We start from the raw sequence: 17,126 nt of genomic DNA, 5'->3' as shown, positions 1-17,126 counted from the left end.
CCACCAAGGGTACTTTTCTTAGTAAATCAAGCAAGAGAATGTAAGTATTCCCCTCACCTACAGTACAAGTAGTTTTCCTCGTTATTTTTCTTTATGTTGCTTAAAAACTTAGAACCATGCTCCTTTAGGTTTCGGCCAAGAAGAAATAAAAGGATTAGAGAAAGTTTAAAAACTAAACTATGCTTGCTTGTGATTCCTCATGGTGTGTAATCCATTATACGATGTTGGTTTAAGGTTTTCATGCTTTATGTTGCATAAAAACTTAGAGCCATGCTCCTATAGGTTTCGGCCAAGAAGAAATAAAAGGATTAGAGAAAGTTTTTTTAAAACCTAAATTATGCTTGCTTATGATTCCTCATGGTGTGTAATCCATTATATGATGTTGGTTTAAGGTTTTCATGCTTTATGTTGCTAACTTAGATCCATGCTCCTTTAGGTTTCGGCCAAGAAGAAATAAAAGGATTAGAGAAAGTTTTAAAACTTAAATTATGCTTGCTTATGATTCCTCATGGTGTGTAATCCCTTATATGATGTTAGTTTATGGTTTTCATGATTTATGTCGCTTAAAAACTTAGAACCATGCTCCTTTAGGTTTCGGCCTAAAGAAATAAATGGATTAGAGAAATTTTTAAAACCTAAATTATGCTTGCTTATGATTCCTCATGGTGTGTAATCCATTATATGATGTTGGTTTAAGGTTTTCATGCTTTATGTTGCTTAAAAACTTAGAACCATGCTCCTTTAGGTTTCTATCAAGAAGAAATAAAAGGATTAGAGAAATTTAAAACCTAAACTATGCTTGCTTATGATTCCTCAAGGTGTGTAATCCATTATATGATGTTGGTTTAAGGTTTTCATGCTTTATGTTGCTTAAAAACATAGAACCATGCTCCTTTAGGTTTCGGCCAAGAAGAAATAAAAAGGATTAGAGAAAGTTTTAAAACCTAAACTATGCTTGCTTATGATTCCTCATGGTGTGTAATCCATTATATGATGTTATTTTAAGGTTTCCATGCTTTATGTTGCTTAAAACCTTGGACTATACCTGTTGTAAGTTTCGGTCAAGAAGGAAATGGAATGGATTAGGGAAGTTTAACTCCAACTAGACTTGCTTATGTTTTCTCCCATGTTATGCTATGTATTATGTGGTATTAGTTTGATGTTCCATGCTTAAATGTGGCTTAAAAACCTAGTACCATGTCTTGTAAGTTTCGGCCAAGAAAGAAATGAAAGGGCTTAGGGAAGTTTAACTCCAACTAGAAATGCTTATGTTTTCTCCCATGATATACTATGTATTATGTGATGGTAGTAGGATGCTTTCCTTGTTTAAAGTTGCTTAAGATTTAAGATCATGTCCCATGCAAGTTTCGGCCAAGATATGAGTTAGGGTTTGTAGAAAGATCAAAAGCCCAACTATGCATGATAATGACTCTTCATGATATGCTATGTGATATGTGAACTTTATGTCACCATGTTATGCTTATGCAAGGCTTATGTATGATGAAATGCCTAAGAGATGCTTCCCTATAAGTTGGGACTAAGAGCAATCTTCATGATATGACAAGAAACATGATATGCTATTTTACTTTTGTATGGCTTGTACCGGACCCTAAGAATGGTCCATGGGATGGGCTCCTAAGTTGCCCTTAGGTCGAAGCACGGGCCTAGTTCCCTAGTAGGTTCGGGATTATCTACCTCAGATTTATTTAGGGATACGCACAATTCATGTATGTGGTACAAAGTCGGGCCCTCATGTTGAGATTTATGTTTAAATACATATATGATATATGTTTTCAAAAGAACATCTTGCATATACTTATTTCATGCTATATGATTATGATATATATTTTCAAAAGAACATCTTGCATATACTTATTTCATGCTATATGATTATTATGCTTTAGGAAGATGCTCTCTTGAGATATGTCTATGATACCTAGATGAACATGCTACTACCTTATGCTTATGCTCTCATATGCTATGTTTATGATTTGCCCAAATGAGTATGGCACTACTTTATGCTAGCATGAAATGTTAAAATCTAGATGTTGGTTAAATGAATATATCACTACTCCATGTTTAATTCATGATTTATGGCTTTTGTGAGTAAGAAAGGATCTTACTAAGCCTATGTGCTTATAGTTTTAAATTTCCTTGTACAGCAGAAAAGGGTAAAGAATGGCTAAACTAAAGAGAGCAGCAAGAAGGGCAAAGATGTGTGTGGCAGTCGCATGGTAGAAGAGATCTGTTTTTGTGTTTCAAGACTTATATATGTTTTAAGCTTTTGCATCTGAACTATTTCTTTTCTTGCTACTTTTGATGGTTGCTACTTGATATTAATTTGGACTGGTTTGGATGGTTTATACTTAAAGTGAACTTATACTTTCTCTTGTTTCCATGAAACCTTGAAAGGTTAAGCACTGGTTTAATTAGAGAATTGTTAGTTATCATGAACTCTAGAGAACAATATACATGTTTTGTTTCCCTCTTATTTAGTACGCTTTCTGCTCTAGTTAAACAAGCATGTATCATGTTTCAAGTAATAGATAGTAAATTCAATTTTATATGCATGAATGCTGGCATGTTCACCTAGTTTGTTTATATGATTAAGTTTTAATTTTCTTCTGCTGCAATGATTGTATATGCATGTATGATGTTCGCGTAGCGCCGCCCTTGCTATCAGTAGGGGAAGGGCGGGCGTTACAGATAGATCTCATCTACATCACTCACATCTCTCCGCATAATTTGTTATATACCCAGTAATCGCCTTTATAGTCCACCCATTTATGGGTGACGTTTGACGAAGCCAAAGTAAGCAACTCCTTATGTAGGGAACCATGGTGACTTCAGGTCCAAGGACTGATAGTCATACTAATAGTCACATGAGAAACTATATGACACTCATATAACGATCCATGATACTTTTTCATGGCGGGTCATTCAGTATACATTCTCCAATGCATACCCATGTGTCAACTTGATATCTAATATCCATGACTTGTGAGATCAAGTCATCAAGTTGACCTACATGCTAGTCTCATCGCATTAACATTGTCCTTGAATGTTAATACTTTACTAGGAATTATTAAGAGTAGTATTCTCTATATCATCTCATTATCAATTCAACCAATCGATTGATATAGATAAGAGCCTTCTACTCAAGGACGCTATTATACTTAGTTATTTGGCACCAATATAAGTAAGTATAATAACCATAAAGAAATACCCTTATTAATATATAGGAATATGATACATCGAGTCCATACAACAATCATCATATGATTGGCTCTAGGGCTCTCACTAACAAGAGCTACACTAAGAAGAAATGTAGGTTGACCGTGCCTTCATAGAGTTATAAGCCAAGACACGTCCGTGCCCCCTGCATGGTTGTGACCCTTACATCTAAGAGCCCTATGCCATTTAGAGACCAAAAGGGGCATGACCATGTGGATCTACACGGTTATGCCTCCCATGCTGTGAAGAAGACATGACATGGCCATGCCCCATGGCACGACTGTGTCTCACAATAGGCAAAGAACCAAATCAAGAAGAAGTTATCAAGGAGGTGGTCGTGTGGATCTACATAGTCATGCCTCCCTTGACCTAATGAACGAGGACATGGTCATGCTTGGAGGCACGATCTTGCCTTCTCTAGCCTAGAATTTCAAGACACGGTCATGTCCAGGAGACACGACCATGCTTCCTCAGATCTAAACTCTCGAGACCAGGTCGTGCCAAGTTGGCACAACCGTGACATGACCTATGTCTCAAGTGGTCGTGCCTCGCCTATAAATAGGGGACTTCTTCTCCCTTTGAGGGGAAAGAGAGCTTCCCCTTGGGGACACTCAAGGTCAAGATCCACACTTCATCCATGCCACACTCGATGATCTGAGGCCATTTTTTGACATTTCTATCTTCTCCAAATGTAAGGATTGGATCTGAAGACCCAACATCATGTTTGAATAAGCTTTTCTTCTCTTTTCTCTCTTGAATTGCTTAGGAAGCTTATAATCTTAATACCTTTAGATTCAATTGTCCTTGTCATAGAGTAGATCCACTAATTATTCTAGGATTAAGGGAGTAATTGTAACGTAAGATTGATGTGAACTCTATGAATTTGCTAATTTCCATTCTAATGGCATGTTTATACCTTGTATCCATTTGGTTAAATGCGTGTGTTATGTATTTGTGCTTAATTTCCATGTTTAATTGATTGGATGTATATATCACTTACCCTGTAAGAGGGTTCCCTAGATCGTATGATCAAGAGGTCTTGTGATAGAGGGTATCCCTTTAATTGGACATTCAAGGGCATCACCTTGAAAGCGAAGGTAATTCTCTATACGGAAGATCCTAATTAGACTTAATGGGTTATTTCTTATTCTATGTTAGTAGGTAAATTGCATGATCTAGGATCGTATGACCGGGGAGCTCTAGGTGACAAAGGGTAATCTTTTAATCGGACATCCTAAGTCATCTCTACTACCTATGGACATCAGGTAATCAAGGGTGCAACACTCTGACACGATGGTCATGGGAGAGTGTCAGAATTTAGTTAGACTTCCTACCTGGCATAAGGATAGAGGATAGGAGATGAGCAATCCATAATATATTGATTAATATTACAAAGAAATTAAACCCGCAGAGCACTCATCTTGATCGATTTTCCTCAAAACTCTCTTTCTCTCTCTTTTATTTTCTTAAATTTAGTTCATAAGACTTTAACTAATATTTTGATTATCTAGATAGCTAATCATATGAACTTACTAGCTCATCAATCCCTATGGGATTGATATTTTATTACTGATGATGTAACCATGCAGTTATGGTAAAGTAACAAGTTTTTGACACCATTACCGGAAATTGTTTGACATTAGTGATGAACACTAAAGTTAGAATAGACATTGTAAATATTTCTTTTTACATTTCATTTTTTTTTTGTACATAGGTTGTACTTTTATTTCCTTTAATTTTTACATGTTTAATTCTTGCAATTTTAATTTCTATACCAACATTTTTTTATATTCAGAAAATACAAACAAACATATCTTGAAATATCTTGCTCCTGTATGTGAAGGTTTAATTCTGCAGGAGAGCTGTCACTTATAGAGCCTGAGATTGAAAGCACCTTTAGAAGAAGAAACATTCTACAAAAGTAATAAGAAGAGGAAGCAAAGCACTGTTGGGATCTAGCAAGCCAAAGACACGGAAACGCAGCGGAAATTAACTAGATCCTCTATCAAGCAGATCCATGCGAAGGGAAGAAACATTTCCTGAAAATAATCTATACTAAGCTACATGATAGGATTATACCTTTGATGTGTGCACACGATCTCCCGACAGCTCGGATCTCAGCACGATCACACATCCGCACCTCTATGGTATCCACACAAACAAGCCTTGCCTTTGATTGTCTCACAAACAAAGCAAGATGGAGAAGAAAGCACACAAGGTTGTGCTAGCAACCTCAATGGTGTGTTTTAGCCAAGAGGGGGAAGGAGGAAGAAGAAGAATGCCAAGGGTCTCAACACTTGAAAACTCTCTTAAAAAAACATTCTAAAAAAATATCATCCAAAATGATATTTATAACTATCCCATGGTATACCAAGAGTCTCCACCCTTTCATCTTTTAATCAAATGGCTCAAAATTAACCATTCAATCCAATGGTTCAATTTTGACCATTCAACTTCCTTGGTGAACTCAAGTTCACCCAATGAGTCCAACCCATTGATTCTCAAGCATCTCGACTCAATCCAACAATTTGATCCCTTTGAGTCTAACTAAATGAATCAAATTCGGATTACACTTAATCCAATGATTCATCACATGAACCCATCTCCATATCAACTTGTTCTTAGTGTGTGACCTTATAGGCTCTCATAACGTTGGAAATATACCCAAATCAACATTTGCGATACATAAACAATGAGTGGCATCTAGCAAGGCATCATTGTTACCCAAGTGACGAGAAAGTCGAGATCCGACCTAACCTATCCGTGGCTATTATCTTGTATGACTTGGTCCCCCTATCCTTGATATCTAGATTGATCAATGAGGCATATACCGTGTCATCCTCTTATAAATCTTTGTGTTTCTTGATCTCCAAGTAGACACACTCAATCAAATAAGCTCAATATCTCATATTGACATATTTACACATGGCCATGCTTTCTTGTGTCCTACTAATCAAGGGACCCAAAGATATCGCTTCCGTTATATGGAAGGGATAGATCCCATCTACATCACTCACATCCCTCCGCATAATTTATTGCATACCCAGTGATCGACTTTATAGTCCACCCTGATACGGGTGACGTTTGACGATACCAAAGTATACAACTCCTTATGTAGGGAACTTTAGTGACTTCAGGTCTTAAGACTATTCATACCAATAGTCATATGAGAATATTTATGACACTCATATGATGATCCATGAAACATTCTCATGGTGGGTCATTCAGTGTATCTTCCCTAATATATACCCATGTGTCAACCTGATATCTCATATCCATGACTTGTGAGATCAAGTCATCCGCTGACCTACATGCTAGTCTCAACGCATTAATATTGTCCTTGTATATTAATACTTGACTAGGAATAGTTAAGAGTAGTGTTCTCTACAATATCTCACTATCAATTCAATCAATTGATATACTGTAGATAAGAACCTACTAACCAAGACATTATTATATTTATTCAATTTGTACTAAACTGAAATAAATATAATAACCAACTTTGTGTTTTATTAGTAATGATATATGATACAAAATGAGCCCTTTACAATCATCTCAAAATTGGTACTGGGGCTAATACTAACAAGCACAACATGGCAAATAAATCTCTCAAAGATTATGCAATAGAATATGCTTGAGGTCAACAGTCTAGTATCACCTGACTGACCGTCAGAGCCAACAATTTTGAGATTAATCCTGTAGTGATCATAATGATCCAAAACATCAGTTTGGTGGAGGCATATATGAGAACCTGAACCAATACTTGTAGGTTTTCTATGAAATTTATGGAACAAAAACCATGAATGGAGTACTAGTTGATGCAGTAAGACTACTCCTCTTTAGTTTTTCAATGAGAGATAAAGCAAAACTTTGGCTCACTTCTTTACCAGCAAACAATATTGCATCTTGGGCGCAGTGTGAGAAAGCATTCCTAAACAAATTCTATCCACCAAACAAAAAGAGCACAGATAAGAAATTAGATTGCTAACTTCAAATAGGCTAATACAGATTCTCTTTATGAAGTGTGGGATAGATTCAAAAGTATGCTCAGATTGTGTCCACATCAAGGATTGGAAAAAAGGTTATTGATCCACACTTTCTACAATGGAATCAATTATCAGACTAAAGAATCTCTTGACTCTGCATCTAGCGGAGGACTTATGAACAAATGTCTAGATGAAGTTGAAGAGATAATAGTGAGTGTAGCACTTAATCACCACCATTGGGCATTAGAAACAAATAGAACTATTTTTTTCCTAGAAATCCGATCAATATGCCTAGTAAATATGACCTTGATACTTTGAGTTTGATATCTGTGAAGGTTGATGTTTTCTCTAAGAAGTTTGAATTAATGGGTTCCAACCGGTGAACACAATTATGGGAGTTTGTGATTCCTATGGAGGGATGGAACATACTCAAGAAATTTGACCACTTGGAGCTATTACTGCACAATTAGCTCATATAGTATAGTAGGACACAATAGACAACTTTAATTCAAGGCAAAACAATCTGTACTTATACACCTACAATCCCATGTGGAGAAATCATCCTAACTTATCCTACAAGAATAATCAAGAGCAAAGATATTAACTAGGTCAATAAAACATCTATGAACTGGGGTAACAATAGAGCTTTCTATCTCAACAACAACAGAACTAGTTACCCACCATCAAGGGCTGAAAAGATACTTGAGATTGTTAGTATTATCCCTAGTCCCGATTATGAGATGATTGTATAGGACTCCTTTTGTATCATATTTTATTATTAATAAAGGTAATGTTGGCTATTATATTTACTTTAATTCAGTGTCGAATGAATAAGTATAATAATATCCTAGAGTAGGAGGTTCTAATCTACAACATATCAATTAGTTGAATTGATAGTGAGATATTATAGATATACATAGAACACTGCTCTTAACTATTCTTGGTCAAGAATTAATATACAAGGACAATATTAATGTGTTGAGACTAGCATGTAGGTCAATGGATGACTAATATCACAAGTCATGGATATGAGATATCAAGTTCACATATAGGTATATATTAAAGAATATGTACTGAATGACCCGCCATGAGAATATTTAATTAATCATTATATGAGTGTCAAAAATATTCTCATGTGACTATTAGTATGAATAGTCCTTATACCTGAAGTCACTACGGTTCCCTACATAAGGAGTTGTATACTTTGGTATCGACAAACGTCACCCATAAGAGGGTGGACTATAAAGTTGATCACTGGGTATGCAATAAATTATGTGAAGGGATGTGAGTGATATAGATGGGATGTGAGTGATATAGATGGGATCTCTCCCTTTCATATAATGGAAGTGATATCTGTGGGCCCCTTTATTAGTAGGATACAAGAATTCATGGTCATGCTTAAATGAGTCAATATGTGATATTGAGATTATTTGATTGAGTGTGTCTACTTAAAGATCAAGAAACACAAAGATTGATAAGAGAATGATACAGTCTATGGGTCATTGATCAATCTAGATATCAACGATAGAAGGATTGAGTCATACAAGATAATAGCCATGAAAAGGTTAAGTCGGATCTCGACATTCTTGTCACTTGGGTAGCAATGATGCCTTTCTATATGCCACTCATTGCTTATGTATCTAAATGTTGATTTGGATACATTGTCAATGTTATGAGAACCTATTGGGTCACACATAAAGAACAAGTCAATGGAGATAGATTCATACGATGGATCATTGGATTAAATCTAATTCAAATTAGACTCAATTGGATCCAACTATTCGATTCATGATTAATGAGTTGGACTCATTAAGTGATTTCATGAATTTGAATTCATTAAGAAAGAGGAGTCTACAACTTGAGTTACTCATGTATTGGATGCATTGGATGAAGAGTGAACAATTTGAATTGCTCATGTATTGGATTAATTGGATGGAGACAAATATTAATGTCAATTAAGGCAATTGACATAAGGCATAAGACAATTTCATGAATCTATAAAAAGGGGTTTGGGGATTCATTTTCATGATGAGTTTTTGGTGTTCTTGCTCTTCTTCCTCCTCCTCTCTTCCACTTGGCCAAAACTTCCAAAAAGGGTTGCTAGCACAACCTTAGGTTGTTTCATTGGGTTGATACCATAGATGTGTGGCCACTTGATTACGCTAAGATCTGCATCTAAAGAAATGTTGCCATCGGGATTGCGAAGGGCATGCAACAAAGGTATAACTCCCTCTCATGTAAATCTTAGTATTTAGTTTCCTTTCGCATAGATCTTCTAGAGGAACTAAATATTTTCCGCTGCGCTTTCGCATGTTTAGTGCCCTAGTTCCTTATAGTGGTATCAGAGTCACTTGTGAAGGCATATATTAAGTTGAAGTAGATTTTATATGTGATATAGAAATTGCATGAGATTTTACTATGATTTACATGATTATGAGTATGATTTCGGCCAATAGTCTCAGCTAAAGTTTTATGGGTAGCGGGGTCTCAAGCATGGCAGCAACTCATAAAATAAGTATGCAAAAGAATTTTGCTTCGGGAGCGCTGGCCCCTTGACTCCCACTCGCTAACCGGCTAACAGGGCCATCGTGGTGTTGGGACATATAAGTCTTTGTTCAAATCATAGTAGATTTTATGTCATAAACTACTGTGAATGTTATGTGACATGATGCATGGTTATGACCCTTAACCCTGATGTGATTGGATGTGTGTGTTGTAATTCATAATACGACCTGCATGTCATGCCTCTCCCTTTTCCTTCTTGTTGTAAATTTAGACTACCCTCGAATGTAACTCAAGGTTTCTTTAGATTTTATAATATACAAATTAGAGAAGAGCAAGTCAACTAGATGACGGTGAAAAAGGGAGGTGGACAACAACACACGACGACCAAGGAAGCACTTGTAGAAGATGCTTTGACTTAGGTTGACCTTACGATATTCTCATTGGCTTAAGAGGATCATAGAAATGGGACCATAACCATGTCACATTTTATTTTATGCATATATGTGATGTATGCCATGATATGCTATAATTGTATGTGATTCATGTGTAGTTTAATAATGATTAAGTCTTTTTAAATATGTCTACCAAAGTTTGATACTCACTACTATCTTGATCATTTGTAGTAAGGTTTACCAAAGTAAAGTGACTCATTTTATCTTGGTAGAGCGCGATAGGACAATAGTGATGTCCGACAATTAGACTTTAGGTGTGACTTAACTAAGTTTCCTCAATTGGATTGAGAACTTAGAGGCATATCCCTGTAACACCCATAGGATCCCTAATGATTTCATATGAATTGTTGCATGATTAGAATAGGCCTTATGTGAATTTTTCTGAAATAAAAGAAAAAAAAATAGAACCAAAAAGAGGCATGACCAAGGTTTGAACCTTGGACCTCTTAGCAAGTGGTTCTAGGTAATAACCAGTAGCCCCAGCAGGGGTGTGCTGTTAAAAAAGAGAGGGAAATTGTAGTTAAAGGTAGGGAAAGAGAAGACTCCCTTTCACTAAGAAGGAAAATTTTAAGTTTTCTTCTTCTTCTTTCAATGAGAAGTTGGTTTTGTCTTCTTCCTTCATTGAGAATAAATAGGAAAATGGGAAAGGAAAACTTCATTTTTGCTTCCCTCTTCCTCATTCGTCCTCCTCTCCACCAAAATCAAGCCATCCTTCCTCACCATTGCCGAACCAAGCTAAGGTCCCCTTCCTAGGAAAGTTTCACGAAGCAAGGGTATTCTCTTAGTGAATCAAGCGAGAGGATGTAAGTATTCCCCTCACCTGCAGTACAAGTAGGTTCGTATGTTTTTATGCTTAAAGTTTGCTTGAAAACTAGGGTCCTGCCTTACATGTTTCTGCCAAGGAAGAATAAAAAGGGGTTAGATGAAATTTAGGACCTGACTATGCTTGGTTATGACTCTTCATGATATGTAACCTACTATGTGATGCTAGTTTAATGATCTCATGCTTTAGGTTGAATGAAAAGTTAGATCCATGCTCCTAAGGTTTCAGCCAAGTAAGAATAAAAGAAGGTAGATGAAATTTAGGACCTAACTATGCTTGGTTATGACTCTTCATGATATGTAACCTACTATGTGATGCTAGTTTAATGCTCTCATGCTTTAGGTTGAATGAAAATTTAGATCCATGCTCCTAAGGTTTCAGCCAAGTAAGAATAAAAGAAGGTAGATGAAATCTAGGACCTAACTATGCTTTTTATGACTTCTCATGATATCTAACCTACTATATGATGCTAGTTAAATGTTTTCATGCTTTAGGTTGCACAAGAAGTTAGAATGATGCTTTAGGGTTTCGGCCAAGGAAGAATAAAAAGGGTTAGATGAAATTTAGGATCTAACTATGCTTGTTTATGACTTCTAATGATATGTAACCTACTATATGATGCTAGTTAAATGTTTTCATGCTTTAGGTTGCACAAGAAGTTAGAATGATGCTTTAGGGTTTCGGCCAAGGAAGAATAAAAAGGGTTAGATGAAATTTAGGATCTAACTATGATTGTTTATGACTTCTCATAATATGTAACCTACTATATGATGCTAGTTAAATGTTTTCATGCTTTAGGTTGCACAAGAAGTTAGAATGATGCTTTAGGGTTTCGGCCAAGGAAGAATAAAAAGGGTTAGATGAAATTTAGGATCTAACTATGCTTGTTTATAACTTCTCATGATATGTAACCTACTATATGATGCTAGTTAAATGTTTTCATGCTTTAGATTGCACAAGAATTTAGAATGATGCTTTAGGGTTTCGGCCAAGGAAGAATAAAAAGGGTTAGATGAAAATTTAGGATCTAACTATGCTTGTTTATGACTTCTCATGATATGTAACTTACCATATGATGTTAGTTTAAAGGTTTCATGCTTTAGGTTGTTAAAAGAAACCTAGACACATGCTTATAGGTTTCGGCCAAGGCTTGTGCATTAGGGTTAGAAACTTCTATATGCTTACCAAGAGTTTCACTTGCTATGCTATGTATGGTGTAAAGGTTTCATGCTTTAAATTGGGGGGAAAATAAAGAATAGAGTCATGCTTACATGTTTCGGCCAAGACAAGGAAACTATGTTAAGGAGCTACCTAGGGTTCCAAAGGGCCTCACATGTCATGCTAAATACTATGAGATATTAGGATATTGATTCCATGTTGTTATGTTGCTTGAAAACCCATGATTCATGTTTATATGTTCCTTATAATATGATATGAATTTCATGTCACCATGTTAATTGATATGTGCACTTATGACATCATGTTATGCTTACCCATGATATGTTATATGTATGTGCACTTATGCCATCATGATATATTTTCTTATGACATGCCATATGATATGTGCACTTATGCCATCATGCTAGGTTTTCTTATGATATGTCAAATGATATGTGCACTTATGCCATCATGTTATGCTTACCTATGATATGTTATATGTATGTGCACTTATGCTATCATGTTATGTTTTCCTTATGACATGTCATATGTTATGTGCACTTTATGCCATCATGTTATGCTTATGTAAGGCTTATGTATGATGAAAAGTCTAAGAGATGCTTCCCTTAAGTTGGGATTAAGAGCACTCTTCATGATATGACAAGAACATGATATGCTATGATATGACAAGAACATGATATGCTATGATATGACAAGAACATGATATGCTATGATATGACAAGAAACATGATATGCTATTTTACTTTTGTATGTCTTGTACCGGGGATGGGCTCCAAAGTTGCCCCTAGGTCGATGGTCAAAGAAATGGGCCTAGTAAAAAGGGATGGGCTCCTAAGTTGCCCCTAGGTCGATGGTCAAGGAAACGGGCCTAGTTCCTAGTAGGTTCAAGATTAGCTACCTTGGATCTATTTAAGATGCGCGCAAATTCATGTATGTGGTACAAAGTCGGGCCCTCTTGTTGAGATTATGTTTAAGTACCTATATGATATATGTTTTCAAAAGAACATCTTGCATCTACTCATTTCATGCTATAAGTTACATGTTTTCAAAAGAACATCTTGCATCTACATGTCTCATGATATATTATTTCTTATGCTTTAGAAGAATGCTCTATGGAGATATTTCATGTTATGTGATCTTTATGCTTTAGAAAAATGCTCCCTTGAGATATGTTTATGATGCCTAGATGAATATGCTACTACCTTTTGATTATGCTCTCATATGTTATGCTTATGCTCTTTTGGGATATGCCTATGATACCTAAATAAACATGTCACTACTCTATGGCTAGTTTATGATTTATGATTTTGTGAGTAGAAAAGGAACTTACTAAGCCTATGTGCTTATAGTTTTATGTTTTCCTTGTACTGCATAAAAGGGTAAGGAATGGCTACACTAAGAGGAGCAGCAGGAAGGGAGAAGATGTGTGTGGCAGTGGCATGGTGGAATAGATCCATTTGTGTTTCAAACTTATATGTATCTAAGTTGTGCATGAGAAACATGTTTTGACTTTATGCTTTTGATAATAACTTAAGCTAGTATGGATAGTTTATGCACTTATGTTCTTCTTGTTTCATGTTAATATGCTTATGATATCATGAATCATGTCTCAAATGGTTGATATTAAATCAAGTTATATGCATGAATACTAGGATGTTCACATGTTATGTTAAAGGATTAGCTTGTTAGCTTGTTTAATATGTGATATGATTATATTGTTCGTATGTCATGTTAAGTTAATATGCATATGCTCAAATCAAATTTTAAACCTCGCTTCCGCTGCCATGATTTCATATGCATATATATGTGTGTTTGTATGATTCAAGTAAGTAACCCTGTCCCTCCCTTAGGGTAGTAGAGGGACGGGCGTTACAGTTTGGTATCAGAGCAAGTCTGCCTTTCCACTACACACACACATCAAGCCTCCATCCTACCTCTCCAAGTAAGAATTTCTATGCCTACTCTGTTTCTTTTATGTATGATAAGGAATGCTTTAATCTTTAATCTAAGTACGCATGCCTACTCTATTCCTTTAATTATGATAAGTCACAGTTTTAGTCTAAGTATGCATGATGGTAGGGTAGGAATGATGATAACATATGCTAAGCCTTGTTAGGAATGATAATAACCTTATGCTAACCTAGTTAGGAATAATGATAATTTATGCTAGCCTTGTTGTCATTTATGAAGATAAGCATGGCTAGAAGATGCAGTACCAGAACCAATGAGACAGTACCTCCACCTGATCTGATGCATGTAGTCACTGAACTTCAGCGTCAGGTCACAGAACAGCAGCAAGTGATTAATACTCTGATGAATCAGCAGGGGAACCCTGCCACCCCACCAGGGAACCAGAATGTGATGCTAGTCATACCTTTAGCTGCACCTGTACCACCGGTAGGCCCAGCCCCAATGATTCGACAAAAGGCGTATCTAATTCAGTGGCAGAGGCTGAAGCTAGAGAAATTCTCTGGTAACTGCGAACCATGGGAGGCTTGGATGCCTTGAACATGAATAAAGTCAAAATCAAGTTGTATCATGTCTTTACGATGCTAGAAGTTAGTGAAAAGTAAAGTTAAAATCAATTTTCTCAAATTATGGCACATTTTACTCATTTCAAGAGTAAATCATAATCCTTTTCATTTTCAAAGGTTAACAATAACCTTGAAAATGCTCTTCGAGTGTCAACTTCATCAAAGTTGGGTTAACTACCCTTCTAATCAGAGTTGACACTCTCTAACCCATCTATGGGGTAGAGAAAATGCTCCTAGGAACCCAAAATATATTGGTGCTCCTTGGATGCTCTAGGTATTCACTAGGGATAACTTCCCTAGATACCTTCCTAGTGACCTTGTTAGGCTTCTTAGAATCCTTGGTCATCTTTTCTAGGTCAACTCTAGGGATTTCTGTAACACCCATAGGGTCCTTAGCAAAATTCTAGAATATTTTATCATGAATAAAGAAAAAAATATATATATGCTTTAGTTAAATTTTGCTCCTAGCCGAACACTTAAACAAATAAAATAGAAATAAAAATATATAAGGTCTAGGACTTGAACTCTAGATCTCTCATTAGATGCCTGAATAAGATAACCACTAGACCAAGAGAAATTATTGTTAGAAAAGAGAGGGAAACCATAATTAAATGTAAGAAGAAAAGGCTCTTCTCTTAGAAGGAGAAGTGAGAGTTGTCTTCTTCCTCTCTAATGAAGAGATGCTCTAGAATATTCTTTTCTTACTCACCAAGAAGGGATGTATCTAAACTTTTCTCTTAATTATGAAGAGAGTAAAAGAAAGGAGGAAGAAAAATATATTTTTCCTTCCTCCTCTCATGATGAATAAAAGGAGGAAATTAAAATGAGTTGGCATTTTTCCTCATTCACCTTCCTACTCCCTCCTCCTCCACCGTGGCCTCTTCTTCACCATTTCCTCTTCTTGCTGAGACCAAGGAGCAAGGAAGCTTCCCCTCTCTAGGAAGGATCCACAACAAAGGTAAAATCTCTAAGGAAAACAAGCGCAAGGAAGTGAGTATCCCCTCACTGCAGTACAAGTAGCTTCGGTTTAAAATGTTTTTCGAAACTCTAAAAATTTTCTTGCAAGAATGTGGTCAAGATAAAGAATAGGTAGTCACTTAGGGTTAACAAGTGATAAGAGATGCTTCATGTTATAGAAAAAGAAAAAGAGAAATTTAGAGCCTTATTGCATGTTTCGGCCAAGGATGGAAGAGAGGACCTAGAACAAGTTTTCTTTGATCACATGCTTAATTTTTCTACTCTATGATATATGAATTTCACATGTTGTTAGTTAAGTCTTCATTCTTCATGTTGTGAAAAAAAAAGAGATACCTATCTATATGGTTCGGCCAAAATTGATTATAAGGCCTTAGGTCAAGAATTTTAGATAGAAACCATACTAGTTGTACCTCTTTGTGATGTATGAATTTTTACATGTTTATAACCAAGGTTTTATGCTTCTTATGGAATAAAATGGTATGAAACCCTACTGATATGTTTGGCCAAATTGAAATAAATGGGTTAGGGTTAAAGTTTTGAACTCAAATATGCTTAGATCATGAAGCACAATACCTTGTATGCACTTAGATTAAATGGGCTTGTTATATGTTTAAGTTTTATGCTCCTTATGGAATAAAATGGTATGAAACCCTACTGATATGTTTGGCCAAATTGAAATAAATGTGTTAGGGTTAAAGTTTTGAACTCAAATATGCTTAGATCATGAAGTACAATACCTTGTATGCACTTAGATTAAATGGGCTTGTCATATGTTTAAGTTTTATGCTCCTTATGGAATAAAATAATATGAAACCCTACTGATATGTTTCGGCCAAATGAAAATAAATGGGTTAGGGTTAGAGTTTTGAACTCAAATAGGCTTATTCATGAAGTATAGTGCCTTGTAGGTACTTGTACAATGCTCTATAGGTACTTAGATTAAATGTGCATGTTACATGTTTAAGTCTTATGCTTCTTATGGAATAAAAAGACATGAAACCCTACTGATATGTTTCGGCCAAATGAAAATAAATAGGTTAGGGTTAGAGTTTTGAACTCAAACATGCTTATTCATGAAGTATAATACCTTGTATGTGCTTAGATCAAGTTTACATGTTATGTGGATAAGTTCTATGCTTCATATGGAACCAAATGATATAAGAACCCTACTGATATGTTTCGGCCAAATTGAAATAAATGGGTTAGGGTTAGAGTTTTGAACTCAAACATGCTTATTCATGAAGTATAATGCATTGTATGTGCTTAGATCAAGTTTACATGTTATGTGGATAAGTTCTATGCTTCATATGGAACCAAATGATATAAGAACCCTACTGATATGTTTCGGCCAAATTGAAATAAATGGGTTAAGGTTAGAGTTTTGAACTCAAACATGCTTATTCATGAAGTATAATGCCTTGTATGTGCTTAGATC

At 35.8% G+C, this 17,126-nt stretch overlaps 1 non-coding gene across 1 annotated transcript; it reads right to left on the bottom strand.

The window, feature by feature from the left end:
- Window positions 1-7,200: 7,200 nt before the first annotated feature.
- On the bottom strand, window positions 7,201-7,306 carry LOC122049983. Its single transcript, XR_006131210.1, has one exon. It is a non-coding gene; the product is annotated as a small nucleolar RNA R71 (small nucleolar RNA).
- Window positions 7,307-17,126: the final 9,820 nt, after the last annotated feature.

The sequence above is a fragment of the Zingiber officinale genome, chromosome 2B (genome assembly GCF_018446385.1).
Source record: "Zingiber officinale cultivar Zhangliang chromosome 2B, Zo_v1.1, whole genome shotgun sequence".
In the NCBI taxonomy this organism is placed as follows: Eukaryota; Viridiplantae; Streptophyta; class Magnoliopsida; order Zingiberales; family Zingiberaceae; genus Zingiber; species Zingiber officinale.
This window is presented reverse-complemented; position numbering and strand designations above follow the sequence as displayed.